Raw genomic sequence first — 16,803 nt, 5'->3', positions numbered from 1 at the left:
TTGAACACAGCTCTCCCGGGCACCGGCCACCCACATACTGACTCGCAATGATTTCACTTGCAAGCTCCAAGCTGGCTACTCATTCGTGAACGCTTCTTTTAATACCCTCTCCAGGCTGATCTGCAGGGGTTTCTTCCTGCAAACAGTCAGTGCTTGGGAAAGGGAGTCTCTGCTCTCAGCTTAGAGATGGCAAATTTGAAAATACAGCCTTAAACTTTGCAGATACAGCCTCTGTACTGAGAACCCCCCCCTTGACTAAAGATAAGGAAGGGTCTTTTCAAGCCTTCCCAGTTAACAAAAAAGATGCCTAACACGTAACTGGTTACCTTGGCCCATATACACCTCGGCCTCATCGTTAATRTAACAGTGGGGCTACTACTGCCTGCTTAAAAGACTGAGGAAGAAAAGAGTGGCTAAATCCATGCACAAAGTCATAGAAGGAGGAATCCTTTACAGCTTCTGCTCCTAAGGTAATAAAGGCTGGAAGTGAGAAAGAGGAGGTGTGGAAAAAGTTCCYGCGAGGCAGTTCCACCACAAAGCAACGGGAGAGAGACCCCGAGCTTTACAGCACCTTCAATCTACCCCACGTTTCTTCTTCAAGCCAGGGTGCCGCTGTGGCACAGCATGGCCTTGGGTGGACTAACTACTCCAGTGTCACATACTCTTTAGAGCCTTCCCATTCATATCCGCAGAACAGAAGATTCATGSACTGGAAATGCTGCCTACTTTGCCACAGGAGAATGTTTCATTTATTATTTAATCAAATCAATTATAAACTCTGTTGCTTCTCTTTCAGGAAATTATGCTGGAGGACAAAATTAGCCAACTCCCCACATACCTGTCGATATTTCTTCCCCAAACTAAATAAGTCTGCTGCTGTTAAAACATATCTACGTTGCCAAATGCTAACCCAGTTTCCCGTGCCTGACACAGATGAACTTGGAATTGTGATGAATTGAGCCTAAGATCCATCTTTAAYTGGCAATTACAAAAAGAACACAGCAGGAGAACGAAAACTAAAACAGCAGTGGGTGAAAGGGTGAAATCATTTTTCAGGGCATCTCAATGGCTATAGGGAATRCCCAGCTGCCTGAGCTGTTTTTCTGCATTTCTTCCCCAAAATGTGAACTCTTTTTAACAGGAGGGTGGCAAAGTAACAGTGCACAGCTCTGACACATGACTACGGAAAAATAAAAGTGTTGGGGAGGATTAGGGGAAGGGGACGAGATGGCATAGGACAAATACCTGTTGCTTAAAGCATCCCACCCGGATTCGGAAGGGTCTCGTGGAGGTTCGCCCAGYGAGGATGCTCTTTTGCAAGCATATAAAAGAAGACTGTGACCCAGACCAATGGCCCAACGCACGTGATGCCCTATCTCCACCTCTGCAGATTCCACAACTGGATGAGAAACCTCCATAGTGCCCTTATTTATGCAATACGCCAGCCACAGTCAAGGTGGGATTTCTTCTGATCCCAACCGGCAAAGAATATATGTCTTCAAGCATAAAGATCAAAAGGAGAAATAGCATTTTTATCCCATGAGGTCTAAATAGTTCTTTATATAGGACACATTTTTCTGGCAAACCTTAAATAGGTGCCTGTTCACCTCAAAAATGCCCTCTGCACAGAGCAAATTTCCCAGGAAAGTAACTTAAATTAACTTACTGGGAAAGAGGAATTGTAAAATCTGGTGAATTTTTCCAGCAGAGTACTTTAATCTGAGTTTATAGCTGAGTCACCTCCAACAAGCACAGTCGAAGGTGCTTCTCTGTAATTTTAAGGAAAGAAGAAATGGCAATAAATTTTACTTTTTTTTTTTTTTTTTTTTTTTTAAACCTCACAGAACTGGGAGGAATCTGAATAGGAAAAGTGGCAATTTTAGTAGTAAACACCACCTGAGATTTTCATTCCCCACCAAGTAAGACCATAACATGCCAATCAGCTTAAAGTTGATCACTATTTAATACAAGCTTGACTCCTTGTCTGCAAACACACAGAGAAAAAAACATTGCAGAGCAACGGAAGAGTCCTTGAGCTGCATGTCCGGGACTGCAAAACAGCCTTGAAGCCGTGCCCCGTAGACGAGGAAGCCTCCAGGGAACTCAAGTGATAAGGGGAAGCAGACCGGGCTGAGATTTKAAAGTTAAAAATTAAAACGGTGGAAAATCCTGGATAAAGAGGATTGCCCACGACTTCACCGACGCGCGGGCTGCACAGCCCGYGCCCAGCGTGATAAGAGCAGCCTGAAGACGCGGTGCTCCAGGAGCAGCTTTATCAGGAAGTTTCTGCAGTCACCGAAGGACGGATAAGACTTCAGAAACCTGCTTTTTGCTGAACACGCCTGGGCGCCAGAGATACAGCTTCTCCAGAGGAACTGGCACGCGTCCTATCAGAAGGGCATCGTAAATTGTGCGGTTCAGCCGAGCCCACGTCCTGCTCGGCAGGAGCTCGTTTTGAGACGTTTCTGTCTTAAAAATCTACTCCTGCTTTTGATATCAATCATAGTAGAGAAATTGATATTCCATACCAGATCTCATTAAAGAAAATAAAAGATGTCATCAATATTAAGTTCTAAAGGAACCGTTGAGGTTTTTCGATCCGCACTAGCATATTAAAGGCTGGCAAAGTAGTTTCACCTACTCAGCCCCCCCTTTAAACCCCGTGCTTGAAGTCAACCCTTAAGCCGGCAGCTAAGACGAACACCACGAACTAGGAGCTGCCCGCATTGCCGCCGACCTGCCGAGGAAAGGGAAAAKCAGGGCAGAGCAACTCTTTAATCACACTTTCTGGGAGGAGTGGTCTCGATTTTGCTCCGGCTTTCCAAAATAACTCAGTCTCAGGCAAAGGCCCAGAGTTTATCGAAGTTAAAAGGAACTGCAGAGAGAGGGCTCCACGGGGGAGCATCAGACAGCCCCAGCCGGGATTTTATTAGTGTCGCTACTGCCACTGTAAAACTCTGAGGGGTCCAGAGGCGGCTTTTGCACCTTCTATCTCACACAACCAGATTGCTCGCACGGTCTAATGCAGCAGGGGGAAATCAAGCTGAGATCATTAATTGTCCAAAATATAGCTAATTTGATGGCTAAGTTTTTGGAAACTCAGCAACAGAAATGGCTTGAAGCATCTACAAGATAATGTCACTTTTCTGACTGTAATTTTGCTAAGTCTATTTAAAATTTTATCAGGTTGACACTGCTCATGTATTATCTAGCTGTATTATGAACATATTGTATAATTTATTTTTATTACCATAGGAGTTCTAAAATACTTTTACCCTTGCTTAGTGTTCAGGCTTCATTATCTAGCTATATTATGAACATATTTTATTATTTATTTTTATTACCGTAGGAGTTCTAAAATATTTTTAACCCTGCTTAGTGTTCAAGCACCAACAGAGCCATTGGGTTRTTGTGGCCTGTGTATAAAAATGATGACTGCTGGGAACATCCAGAGCTTATCTGCCCCATTGCCCATGCTGCGGCTCCAACCTCAGCTGTAACCCAGAAACACCCCGAGGTACCTGGAACTGCGCTTTGAGGATCAGCTGCAAGGAAAAGTCAYGCTCAATACAGGAGGAAAAAGGATACAGAAGCAAGCAAGAAGCAGCAAATTATCCACCCACTTTCACTCCGTATCCACAGTATTACTTCAAGGGCAACTGAATTTAGTTGAAATCAGACCTGGTGACTCATCTCAGGCTTTGGCTGAAGCTGTGAAACCCCACAAAAGCCGTGGATTATGGTGTTAGAAGCACAGCTCCCATGGCAGTGTCTCCTTACGAGGCAGACAGTGCCACGACCACCGGAATGGAGCTCCTGCAAACGTCTCTACCAATGAGATGTGACACACATCGTTAAAAAGAAATTATTAGAATTATAGTAATTTTCTAGTGGAAGGAAATTGCCAAATGACTCCAAAATTATTTTTTTTCTTTTTGTGAAAATTACCTAATACCCAGCCCAGATGTTTTCTCAAGGGAGAGTGGCACACCAAGCAATACACATGGATAACCTGAGAGACAGCTTGACGTTTCCATCACAGTGAGAGTCTCCATTTGAAACTCTCCTAYGCATTTTCCAACGCTTGCTGGCATTGCTAATGGGACTGGCTGGGCGATGCCAGCAGGGGAATGCGAAGGCTGATACAGAAGAAGCTGCAGCTTTCCACGCTGACAAAGCAGGAACTGAACTTCAGGAGCTGCTGGGTCTTTGCTTAGTCAGATCAACGTTAGACTTTTTCTTCTTGGACAAAAATTGATAAAGGCCTTACTGCATTCACTTGCAGAGCCTAACATCAGTATTTGGCGTGACCCCTCTGCAAATGGCCCTTGTTTTCCTCTCTTGTGTTCTCTGCTACCCTGACCGCAGCTCTCAAGAACATAAATCGTGATGTTTTCCACCCTAAGGCAGGCTGCACACATGCACCAGTGTCCAATGCCCCGGGCAGCTCTACTTTCTGAATCATCATTTTTTTCTTGCAGTGTCTCCAGCTGATTATTCTGCCTGCCTTGCACGAAATCCCCTAGCTCTGCACAAGACAAACGTACAGGAGGAGAATACTCGTCTATTCTCCAGTGACAGGTTCCTGACTAGTGCAATTATAAAAGCATCAGTTGAAGGTRATGTCAATCTCTGCTGACTTGGGTGTAAGCTATCTGCATCCGTGGGTTAATAGAAATCATCTTTGGGATTTTTCTCTTTCCAGACCAGGCCTGACAAAGACCTAWGTTGCACAGAGCAAATGAAGAAACATCCCTTAAAAAGCCAGGCAATACCCCTCCGTAGTCATTTACCCCAGAACAAAGTCCAGCTTGTCTTTAGCAACTTCAAGATACTTCTCTTGCTGTCAAAGTATGGAGTTAATCAAACACAATATTAGGTCATTTTTTTTTCTTTTGCTTTATGCTATGCAGCAGATGATGCAATTTTGTGCTAAGACTGGAACTGGTGTGTATTTAAAATCCTTCACAGGCGATGATAAAGCAAGACAGAAGATCCCTTTTGTACAGGGGTTAATCTTTTCAATTCAATTCAAAGTGAGATGAGAGTGACTTTCATTTCAAAAAGACCATATCAGACAGCGTAAGATGTTGAATAACTATTTAAAGCCTCATTCTTATCTAGCGTTATGAGCAACCAAACAGAATATATCTAGCCATCTTCCGCAAGAGACTTGGCTTGGGGAAGTAAAGATTTCTGTCGTTAGAAACCTAATCCTTATTCTCCCCRGAAACAACTTGGGCATCCAGCAACACCCATTAACACACCAGAATTTTCACCAAGCTGCTCAGCTTTTATCTTCAAATCGAGCCTTTTGTCGCCCCAGATTTAGAAGTGATTTTGGAATTATATTTAAAAGCAGCTATAGATAGATACCAAATGTAGGCTGCTAGGCAGGGAGACATACAGGACTGACAAAGCACATTTTCTCCCACTGCCTTTTGTGAAAGCTTTATTTTGTTCAGTTTTCCAGATATCCTCACTCTGCAGTAATGACCTAATTTAAATCTTTTCTTCTGCAGTCGCCCAATATACAGACTTTGGATGTTACATCACAGCTACTTATGAACGTCTTCCAAAGAAATTCCCGCTCCCTGATAAATTAAATGCTGGGATCAGACTTTGCCAGGGTGCAAATAGACTGCCCAGGTACAACACAGTCATTGCTTAATAGAGCCTCTAGCAAATGCTACCTGAACATTAAGAAGATGACTCGGACAGAAGATGCCAATAGTCTACAGAACTATTTTAATCTACTATTTTCCTATAGAAAACAAGAGGTAATGTGTTCCAGTTTCTGTCTTGCTAATTAGAATCTTTTCTTTCAATTTATAAAGAAAATTAATATCAATTCGTTTGTTTCACCTCTGGAGTTGGCACAAGAGAAAAAAATGGCAATACTGAGCCAAGCCCTCCACTGCAGCCACTGCAATAATTCATGAAAACTGCACGTGATGTGGTCACCATTTCTACGTGAATAAATTTGTCCAGCTTACAGTAGTCTTTTGGGAAAATGTTCAGGAAAAGAAACTATAGCGTGCAGTAAGCTACCTCCTCATAAATAGCTGAAAGTAAGAGACAACAACTGAGCTATTAATGCCTTCTGCCAGGCTTCAGCTTGGCACACCACTTGTTTTGCAAAGCAAATGGAAAGGCTACAGCCAGCTGAGATGGTYGTTGTTAGAAGCGAGGTAGATACAGCTGCTGAGCTGCTCCAAGCTAAGAAAGCAAGTAAGCTTTGGGTCCCCAACGGGGAATAACAGRATTTTTGCATTACAGCAGCACGCATACCATGAGACCTCAGACTCCACCGGGATAAATGCCATAAAAATAAAATAAAACAGCAAAAAAGCTTGGTGGCATGGCCCCTCCTCGTTTTCTCCGCTCTCCCTCACCAGTCACACAAGAGACCTTCGGTTTAAGGCCGTTACGGCCATCAGCGGGGATGGCTTAGCCTCTAGACCTGCAGCTGTCTCTTCCTCTAGGTTCTTTTTCCACCTACCTGTCCTCAACCTGTCACCTTTATACTGGGTACTACKAAAGGAATGACTGTGAACAGCCATAGCCTTTTAGCACCTTTGGGTTACGTGCCCATTCAAACTGTTTCCCCCAGGAGTTAGGCAGGCGCGAGTCCCCAGGGCCACGCAGCACGTCCCTGGGCAGAGCTTTCAGGCTCCTGACCTGGACAGCCACACCGCTCAACTCCTGCTCCCAGGCGCTTGGATTGTCCCTGTAATCAGAGGGCACTAGAAGGATATAAGCATCTGAAACCCTGCCTACCTTGGATTCCTACTACTGTACACCACAATTTCTTTATTATCTTTATTATGTGGGTGGCCTTAGTGCTGATCCCCTTTTCCCCAAGTCAGTCACACTCCTGAATCTCTGAATTTCAAAACCACCACGAAGCTCTTCATCAGCAGATCCCCCCCTCAAAYCGCACAAGTTACGGACAGCCTGTCTAAACCCGAGCTCCAAAGGGGAAGTAAAACACAAAGGTAGCGCAGCTTGCAGTCTGTAAGAAGCCCCTCAGTTCTCCAGCAATCCTGWAGGTTGTGAATTCTGACCTAAAAAACTTTCTGCTTGCACTTAAGGCAAAATTCGCCCAAGGAAAACAGTGCTAAAGAGAACCTGCCTCCTACAGTGCCTTAAGGAAACATAGTCTCAATAGGAAGCACTGCAAACAGCGAAAAATATGCTAAAAATAAACAGTGGGAGGAAAAATAATATTTGGATACGTATATTAAAATACTAAATGCTATAGCTGTTATTTACCTGTACAACAAATAGCGAATGTCTATGCAGCCGCAAACCAGAACGTTAAAAGTAATTCTCTGAAAGGTTAAATATTTCTTCCTATGCATAACAGAGATGCTCTGGGAACCACAGGGATGTATATAAATTTGTTACTGAGCTCTGCCACCAGGACAGCAGAGAAGTGGGTTTATCTGGGAGATTTTTCTGCAGTTCCCCCAAGTGCATCGACAGCCGTGCCACGTGGCTGCCCCGTGACGTGCTCTGCCGAAACGTAGCGTACCACCTTGCCTAGGAAAACGGGCATGCTCATTGCCCATGGGCTGAAGGGCAGAAAACTCGGGGGGGTGGACAGAGAGGAGAAATGGCTACTGCAGCGTTACTGCGCCCAACCGCGGCCGCCAGCATGCTCTCTCTCAGCACTCCTAACACTCAAGTTTGTCCGTGATCAAAGCTGCTTTCACGCACGTCCCTCCCACAGACTCAAAATCAAGCCAAGCAAATGCTCCAGGCCCCTAAATAAAGAAGCACCCCCGACGTCCTAGAGCAYGGCCCTTTTCCACTCTGCCCTCCCCATACGAGATTATTAAAGGGAGTTGTCTCAGGAAATCATCTCAGCCAGCATCGAACTGCTGTCTCACGTACGAACACGGAAAATCTGCATTAGTTGAACAGAGAAATTAAATTAAATTAAGAGAATTGACTGAATATCAATAAGCATCTGTAAACAGAAGAGTCGCATGATATGAGATGCTGGGACACGCTCACCTCATCCCTAATGGAGAGCACACAACTCGCAGCATTCAATGTTCCCTGCACCACACTGGGTTCAGCACTAGTCAGCTTCTGGTTGTCAAAAGCAATTCTCCTCACCTGCTCTCCAGGTAGCAAAGCGCTCCCCTGCTCTCATCTTGGTTGAAGTTGGGACCTATGGTAATTTGTGCATTCCTGAACTTCAGGTTAGCTTCACTTTCATCTGCAYAAGAAGACTCTGAGAAGCTACCTGCAAGCTACGGGCTTGCAGCCTTCCTCTTGACGAGGTGGCTGAGAACAGCCCATATACATACACACCAACCTCCTGACTGCCTTCTAGCTTCAGCAGAGAAAGGGRAAAAAAATGCTTCTCTTCAGAGACAAGTCAAGATGTGACTTCTGCAACTTATGAGAAGTTGGCCCAAGGAAGAAGGAGAAAAACTTTGCTGCAGAAAGGCCAAGGCCCTGATATACCATTTAGAACAATTCCTACCAATTTCTGGTTGGGTTCTGTCTTCACTCAGAGAAACTGAGCAGAAATGACCTCTTGTCCTGATTACATTTGAAACAGCAGTGAGAACTAGCCACCTTCCTTTCAACTGTTTTTTTTCCCTGTGTCAGGCATTCAGATATTTCAATGACAGGTTCTCTTGTACAACGAAATGTTCAAGCATCCTTGAACCTCTAAGAGGTCACTTCATTTTCATTTCTCTGCTGTKCTTCTCTGGGAGGAAAGCCAAAAGCTGTATCTCTCCTCCACTTTCCTTTGAACATTCTCCAGGGTTTCTAGTAATGGTTTAGGAAAAAGAGCACACCTGCTCTGGCAGAGAACTTGGTTTTGATAGCTGTGGAGGACTGGCATCATCATGATTTGGAGCAGACCCTCACTGGTCATTCATTCCCGGAGAACAGAGAAGGGGAATTGCTCTTGGCCAGGAGGGCAGACAGCAGATGTAGCATGCGAGGGAAGTCAGGTTAGACAGAATCATGCAGGGCTCCACTCACACTCTCCTGGGAACTTACTGGCATCCTACAGAGGAGCTGRGACACAGCTTCCTCATCATAGGGCTTTCTGCCCGACAAGGGCAGAGAGCTGCAACTTCTCTGCAGGGAAAGATCAGCATGAGGGGATTAACTCTTCCCGATGGACAACTGAAGAGGAACATCTGCAGAGACGACCTCGAGAAGTAATGAAAGAGATTGCTCTAATTAACGAGGCATAGCTCAAATGCAGCTGAGCTGCTTGACATTTAGACAACAGCAACATCAGACCTCCCAGAAACTTGACTCTTTCAAGGCTGGAGAAGTCCAGTGCCCATGGGAATAGGGGCTGCATGGGATACTGGGGAGGAACGCAAAGTGGTGGAAGCCCAAGCACTTYGGCTGGACCTCTGTAAGCTCTCTGTGGAGGAGATCACAGCCTGGAGATCCTTGCTTACAACAAAAATGAAACCATTTTCTGAGAAGCAGATCATGGAGTTATAAATCCTACTTGCACCCAGGTTTTAGCCTGCTTAAAAAGCAGCAGAATTTTCCTGGTTTGGCAGAGAAGACCAGAGTGAGCAGGAAAAGGAAGAAAATTAGACAGTAGACTCTTCTGCTAATTTAAATAAAGTCAAATCTAGCTTATGCCATCATGCAGGGAAACACCATTACTTAGTGACAGCAATTTCTCACACATTCCTAAAATAAGACAAAACACATCACAATTTGTACCAGGCCCTCTCATCTCACTCGCTCCTGAAAGGGCAGCAAAAGAGGCAGCTCTCTTAAAAGGGAGACGAGGGGATGGGATATGCTATTTGCAGCAGAGCAGATGATAGTAGAGATTTTGTCTGAAAGATGAACATAGATTTTCCTCAATTTTCCCAGCAGCATAAGTAAGGAGAATCAGCATGTGTTTGCGATCCCTGCAGACGGAGCCTGGCTAACGGGGCTGCTAACCAGCAGCAAGTTTGCTGAGCAAGTGTACATGTAGTAACTTTCCTAAGACGCAGATATTGTCCAGATTTGGGTATTATTTCATTGGAATAGCAAGAAGAGACATCTTTGCATCATACTGATCTGCTCTGCCAAATTAATGTCCCCACTCCAGAGTGGGGAGGACTCAGAAAAACAGATTTAGAAACATAATGTATGTAATTTCACATTGGGACGCAGCTGGGAGCGGGTTAGCAGAAACATTCAGGAAATACCAGTTTCAGGCAGGCAGCCAGCACAGAAGTTTTCAGCCTTAATCATTACACTTTGCCAGAGACATCAAAAAGTGAACATAGGATGATATTTTGGGAAGTTTCTGTCAACCCGAAGCAAGGGGCAGCATGAGCAACTCCAATAGCACTTTGGCTCTGCAATGGCATATTAAAACCAGGCTTCCTCGAAAGCTCAGAAGCAGACACCCGTCACCAAAACGCTCCTCCAGCTCCCCAGCAATCCACCGTTTTCACATGCCTTTTCTTCGTCAAGCTGCAGATGAATATTTCAGAGGGCCAGGGTAGGGGCTGTGCTGTTTTCAGCTCATTGCATGCAGCTCTCGGCTTCAGGAACGGAGGCAGCAGCTTGAGAAAAAAGAATTATGAAAATGTACAGTGTTGCCTGTCAAAAGTACGTTCCTCATCTTTCCCGAGCGAGGCAGGCAGAGGACCTGGATGCACCCAGAAAGCTTTATTATTCAGGCCATCTTCTGCGGGACTTTCATCACTAAGCCTGAAAACAGCACAGTTCTGATTGCATTTTGTTGCCGCGAGCATAACGGCAGAGCTCGTGTGCTGTGACCTCCTCCACGAGCTGCTCAGTGGGGATTTCTCCTGGCGCACTGCGGTGTTAGGGTCTCTCAAGGACAATCCGGGCAGAAATCAGGGACGGCGTTTCAGAAACGCCAACTCCAGGCTCTAAGTCAGGCAGGTATCCTTGAAAACTCTTCTCTCCCCACCTCAACCAGTCTACCTGGATAACAGGGAGATATGCCCTTAGGAAAGGGAGATGTCTTCTGTGGCATCAAGAGAAATGTCTTCCAGTTCCTGTTCTTCAGAGCTTGCAAGGCATGCAGACACCAGCCCCTGAAGCTCAAGTGACCTGCTGCTCTCTCTTTTGTACCTGTGCCGGTTTCCCCCAGCTGCTCTCCTTCATGGGGAAGCAGAGTGCTGAGATAGTAAAAATAAAATAAAATAAAATAAAACCCTGCTATAAATGCAACTAAACAATCTGATTTGATCTTCTGATCTAGACTAGCAGAAGTTGCATTTCGGCATAACTAATGTAGTCAGTGTAAGAGACAGAGCTGGTCCTCAGGGTGCAGGTGCAAGGGCTACGCCAGGTCTCCGGGGGCCAGAAGGCTCCCCCGTGCCCTGGACACGCCGCAGCGCCGCATGCACGCCCGAGATGTGGGAAACCTCATCCTGATCTCTGCCACTGACAATAGTCACAGCAAAACATTGTTCCTGCTCTGCAAAACGTCCTGTGCATAGTACAACGTTCAGGTAGCAGCAGATGAAAAGTAGTCCTATAAATGGCTGTTTATACCACTAAGAACAGGAGCATGGTGGCACCTTGGATATTATGAGGTGGTAATTGCTGGAGCTGTTGACTGTTGACAAATTAGCAGCAAATTACTGAGGATTAGAGAGCTACAAACTCATCACTTTTTGCAGTCCCATGAAACAATACCCAGATTGCACTGGCGGCCTCAACGATTTTCYATTCAGCTAACAAGCTGTGCAGCGATGAAGACGGCAAATTAAACTAACTCAAAAGGCAGATAGCTTATTTGCATTCTCAGAAGGCAGAGAAAGTTATCCTACTGCATTATAATTTACAGCCTATAGACATTCAGCTCCTTGTGCCAATACTGTCAAGACAAGTTGAAATTACTTGAATAGCAAATTAGAAGCTTCATAATTAATAACTGGCTTCCTCATTTTAACCATTGAACCAAGAAGTCCAATTGTAAGTCTAAAATGCTGATCATTTGCAACATGAACATTTCATTCTTTGAGATTCAATGGTCTCAAAACTCCCATGAAGGATGTTTGACAAAACAAATTACAGCAAATGTTCTAGAGTCCCCCTTCAAAAACTCCTTCGTCACTAACTGATTCTCCTCAGAAACTTCCTTTTCAGGGGTAATTTTTGCTTCAAGAGTCAGCACAAACAAGAGTTAAAGAGCTCTTTCCGAGCACGCAGGTCCTGGGGGCTTTGGAGATGGTCCATCTCTGCTCCCCAGGTGCTCGTCCCTCCCCCGGGCCCTTCCAGTGGCCTCCTTGGGGAGAGCRGCAAGAGGAAGCCTTGCTAAATCCAGCCCAGTTGGTCTTAATTTTAAGCTCTTGCTTAATAAGCTTTTGCATTTCTTACAGGCATCTTGTTATTTGTCTGGGGCAGGGTGGGTGTCTCAGCCCTGTCAAAAGCACTTACAGTCTCTGCACTAAACTTTGCTGATCTTTTCCATATTCTTTCATCGGGATGCTTCAGCAAAACAGCTGACCAGCACAGAAATGCAGCCTTCCTGCAGGGAAGACGCATCTGCTCTGAAATGAGTGCAAGGGGGAAAAAAAAGTCAAATATGTATTTCTGCTCCAGTGAATTAAACAAGCACATCTTTATAATTAAATACCTTTGCAACTAGCTTTTAACAAAAACTACACCATTAATATCTTTTGGGGTTTTTTTGNTTTTTTTTTTCGTAGGTGCTTGGTTCAAAAGTAGGTACAGCTGCAGGATCATTAACAGGCTGGTCTGTTTTAAGGGAACGGAAAAATATTTTTGTCATGAGCACCCACAGTGTACCCGATGGGCAAGAGGTTCGCACGCCCCAGGAACGGCTGGCTCCGCCGCCCGGCCCGAGGGACAGCTGGGGAGCCAACCCTACTGCCCARACCACAGGCAGGTTTTCTTCTCTCCCCAGTCTGCAGGAGCTGGGAGGCCTGGGGACCTGCCTGTGTGGTTTTACTGCAAAGGAAAGAGGAAGACACCATCTCCCCCCCGKGAAAGCTTGGCCATCCCATGAGATGTGGCCTCCCCTTTGGCAACGGGGCAGGCGGTGCCTTGTAGCAGCAGAAATTGCCTCTTAGTTGTGCCACTGCACTGGTGACACCAGAAGCCATGGTCAGGTCCTTGGCAGCAAGAAGCAACCTCAGCTCCACAAACCAAACTGCAGGCTGAATCGTTTCTGGAAACGGCGCCCAAATTGCACCATTTGTTTAGAGTTTTGCTGAAATCCAGCAGGAACTCAGCCAGAACATCTTCACGGGCAGGTCTGGCTCTGTGCACGGAGGCTCCCGCAGGGTCGCAGGAGAGGAACGGCTACTTTAAAGCCAATTTGAAACCATCTCGCTTACAAAACTTTCGGAAAGCGCTGCAGGCTGTTTGCGGAACGACACGCTGCCTTCCTGCAGGGCGGAAAACCAGGCGTAACACCAGAGCCCCCCGGGCTCCTGACGGCACGCGGCTCACACCCMACGCCCAGGAACATCAGTTTTAACTCTGATCTAACACATCCTTCTACACAGAACTTAGCTCTTCCCGTCCCCTGACTTCTCTTGCTGGGAGTTATAGATCTGGATATATCACTGTTTTAGCTGCAGACGTTTCTCTTCCCCTACAAGTCAGTAAGATAATTATTCCCCTCTCTCTGATGCATGTTATCTAGGAACCCATGGATTTTAAAAGAGTGAGAATAATAATGGGAAGAAGCAGATATGCACGATTTGGTGCTGTTCTGGCCAGTTGCCTGAACGTAGGCTGCCAGAACATATTTTCTCGCAATTGTCTGGCACAAATTGCTAGTGAATTATAAGGATTATTTGCAGCAGTGTATTTGTTCTGGATTCAATTTTTGCCTTATTTAGTTTTAACAGCTATAATAAACCATCTTCGATAAATACGGCTGATCAGCAGAAGGCGCCTAATTAAAGGCGGTCCCGGGAGCCCCTCGCAGCCTCGTGCTGCCACCCGGGCGGGCGGGCAGGCGGGCGGCAAGCAGAAGTCGCTGTGCGTCCTTCACGCAGGTTCGGCTTTGCTCTGCTCTTTCCCAAACAAATGTAAGCCCMGCTGCCGAGAGAGGGGCACCCAAGGGGGAGCCGGCAGCAGACACCCTCCTGCCAAGAGAGTGAGTCAAACCAAAGACGATTTAGACTCGCCCATGGGCAAAAGGGATCAGATCTTGGAAGCAAAATGTCGGGGTGAGCAGACGGAAGGTGCACGGGCTGCTCTGCGGCCAGTCGCAGCCCCCGCGCCGGGCGCGCGCGGCCGTCGGCACGTCTGGGCCTCCCCAGAGACGGCTGCCCGTCGGCCGASTCTCCGAACCCCAAAGTCACCTGCACCCGTTCAATCCGCCGGACCACTACAGCCGTCCAAGTTGCAATAAATCCTTCCCAGGCACTTTAAAATTTCATCTCTGCCGAAAAACGACATCAGCAATTTAGCAAGAGGAATATCGATTTGCTGGGCCTACTTGGAAAAGCTCCCTGGGTACGGCAGCATTCGGTATGAATAAGGGAGACCAAAAAGCGCCCCGGGCGCTAAGCCGGGCTCGCCCTTACGGCCGCAGCCTGGGCGCCTGCTGCCGCGGCGCGCTGGGGGATCTTGCTGCCAACAACCCCCTGGCCCCGGCAGAGCTCTGCCGATGCCCGGTCTCCCCCGAGGCGGCAGAGAGCAGGGCGGCGTGCAAGGCAGCAGCTCCGAGCCCCGCCGGGAGCCCTGCTCCGCGCTTCCCTGCCCGCGGGGAAGAGCTGCCGGCGCCCACGAAGCTCCCGCGGCCGTAAGCGCTCGAGGCCGCGCCGCCGGTCGCCCTTCTCCTCCCGCTACGGCTGGCCGCGGCGGCACCGCCGGCGGCGGCGACGTCTCCACCGGACGAGGGAAGGAGAGGAGGCTTCGCTGCTCGTGCCGGGAGCAGGGAGAGACGTCGGGGGAGTTTTACAGCGGGACTGACCCTGCCGCATGGGAAATAAGTGAAAGCCACGTTTCGCCAGCCGGGATGGCGGCGGGCACAGCTCCCCRGGCCGGCTGGAAGCCCCTGGGGATCCTCCAGAAAAGCCAGCACAGGAGCCACCACGTTTAAGATATTCCCAATAAAGCTCACGTTTTTCTGACTAGAGATTGTAAGCAGCTGATAGCTCCATAAATGTTTCATAGTGCCCTTTGCTGGCTGTCATCACGCCACGCGGACGCTTTTGCTATGCAACGCTCAATTAAATCGCTCAACCTTGGCTCCAGAAGAAAACTCCTTTCCAAAGTCCTCTTGGCTAATTGAGCACCTTTTCAAAGTCCCCTTTGGAAACCGTGATCCCTTGTTCGCACCCTCCGCAGCTCGTAACGAGGCCGTTCAAGCTGTCACCAGAATATGAAGCCTCTAATGAGGGTTGCGGAAGAAAAACCGCATCTCCTAACCCACGGAGAAAGGAAGAAGAAGACAAGCCCTGTCTTCTTCAGGTTGCTTTGTATGTCAAACCTTAATTGGTTGCACTTCAAAGCAGATCAGGATCAGTGTTTGAAAATGCTCTCCTCCAGATCAGATATTCTGCTTCAAATCGCCGGGCTGCAGCCGTAACCCCTGCTCCCCACCTTCTCTCCCGGGTTGTCCTGGAGGGCCGAGCTCGGCTGCTGCTCCCTGACTCCCTTTCCGTGCCAAAGCCTCTGACGGACGGGGGGCCCACACCAGCCCTCATCCAGGAGGGCTTTAACCTTCTGTCCCGGTCGCCCGTGCCCGCGGCAGGGGAGGGCTTTGAGGGCAGGACAGCACCAACAGCGCTAGAGAGCGACATCAACAAACGTGCAAACGGATGTCGCGCAGAAGCAGGTGGACCTGAACGTTGCCGGAGGGGAACTCCAGCGGGGGAGCCCTTGGGGAGCCCTCGCTGGCATTCTCGAGGCAGAATGAGGCCTCGCATCGGCCACGCTGCTGCCTTGACTTCACGCAGGAGTTTCTGGGCTGGATCCAAACCTGGTCTGGCCCATTTACACCCTGCTCCGGGTTAAGGCTGGGCTGCTGCCTGAGCACCAGCCTCCTGCACGTGAGGTTAGGAAGCGCTTGGAAAGACAGCGGAGCRAGCGAGGAAAGTTTTGTTATATACAAGAGTCCAAGGAACTGAAAGCGGATCCAAACTTTCTGTCATTACCCAGTTTTACAAGGTGCTTTCGGACCATCAGACAAAAGCTAGACTATGCAAACGCAAAGGGGCTTTGTTTTTTTAATTGTTAGGATCTTTTTTAAAAAACAAATGAATCAATTCAGACCYGGTTGTCTGGTCATAGGGAAAAGGCCACCAGATTTATCCACATTTTGGAGACCTGATTCATGGCTGCATTTTTCCACTTGCACGCGGGCGGCTGCTAATAATGTCTTTATTACACAAAAATTATAAATATTCTCTCTCAGAACTAATGGTTTGATTCGGATGCCCTGGCAAGACACAAATGGCTCCAGGTTTTCCGTACGAGCGCGCGGAGCAGGAGCCCCGGGAAGGTAACTACCCTGCCTGGAAGGGTCCAGGCAAAGTGACTGCCGGGCCATTTAACGTAAAATTGATTAACAGCTTTCTAATGAGAGGATTAAAGAACGCAGTAGACAACCCTCCGATGATGAACAGCTCCGCTTTAAGAGCTTAAAATGATTTAATTTTCCCACCGCACGCCAGCGGAACGGTTCGAGTCCTGTCCACCGGCGCCGGGAGCACCACACCTGCTGTCGCAGGCGGATTTATCAGCAGAGAAAGGAGAAACCCGCCACGCAGAGGAGGAAAGCGCCCCCGGCCACGGCGCCCCGGGCCCGCGAGCACCCCGCGAGCACCCCGCGAGCACCCC

General features: G+C 47.6%; 1 protein-coding gene across 1 annotated transcript in view; it reads right to left on the bottom strand.

Annotated features, from left to right (window-relative positions):
* The window catches only part of NECAB2 (N-terminal EF-hand calcium binding protein 2), a 69,886-nt gene that overhangs the window by 50,028 nt on the left and 3,055 nt on the right, over window positions 1–16,803 (bottom strand). The window lies entirely within an intron of this gene.

The sequence above is a fragment of the Rhea americana genome, unplaced genomic scaffold (assembly GCF_003343005.1).
Source record: "Rhea americana isolate MKP2758 unplaced genomic scaffold, rheAme1 scaffold_172, whole genome shotgun sequence".
Classification (NCBI taxonomy): Eukaryota; Metazoa; Chordata; class Aves; order Rheiformes; family Rheidae; genus Rhea; species Rhea americana.
The sequence above is the reverse complement of the archived record's forward strand: the minus strand, read 5'-3'. Positions and strand labels throughout refer to the sequence as shown.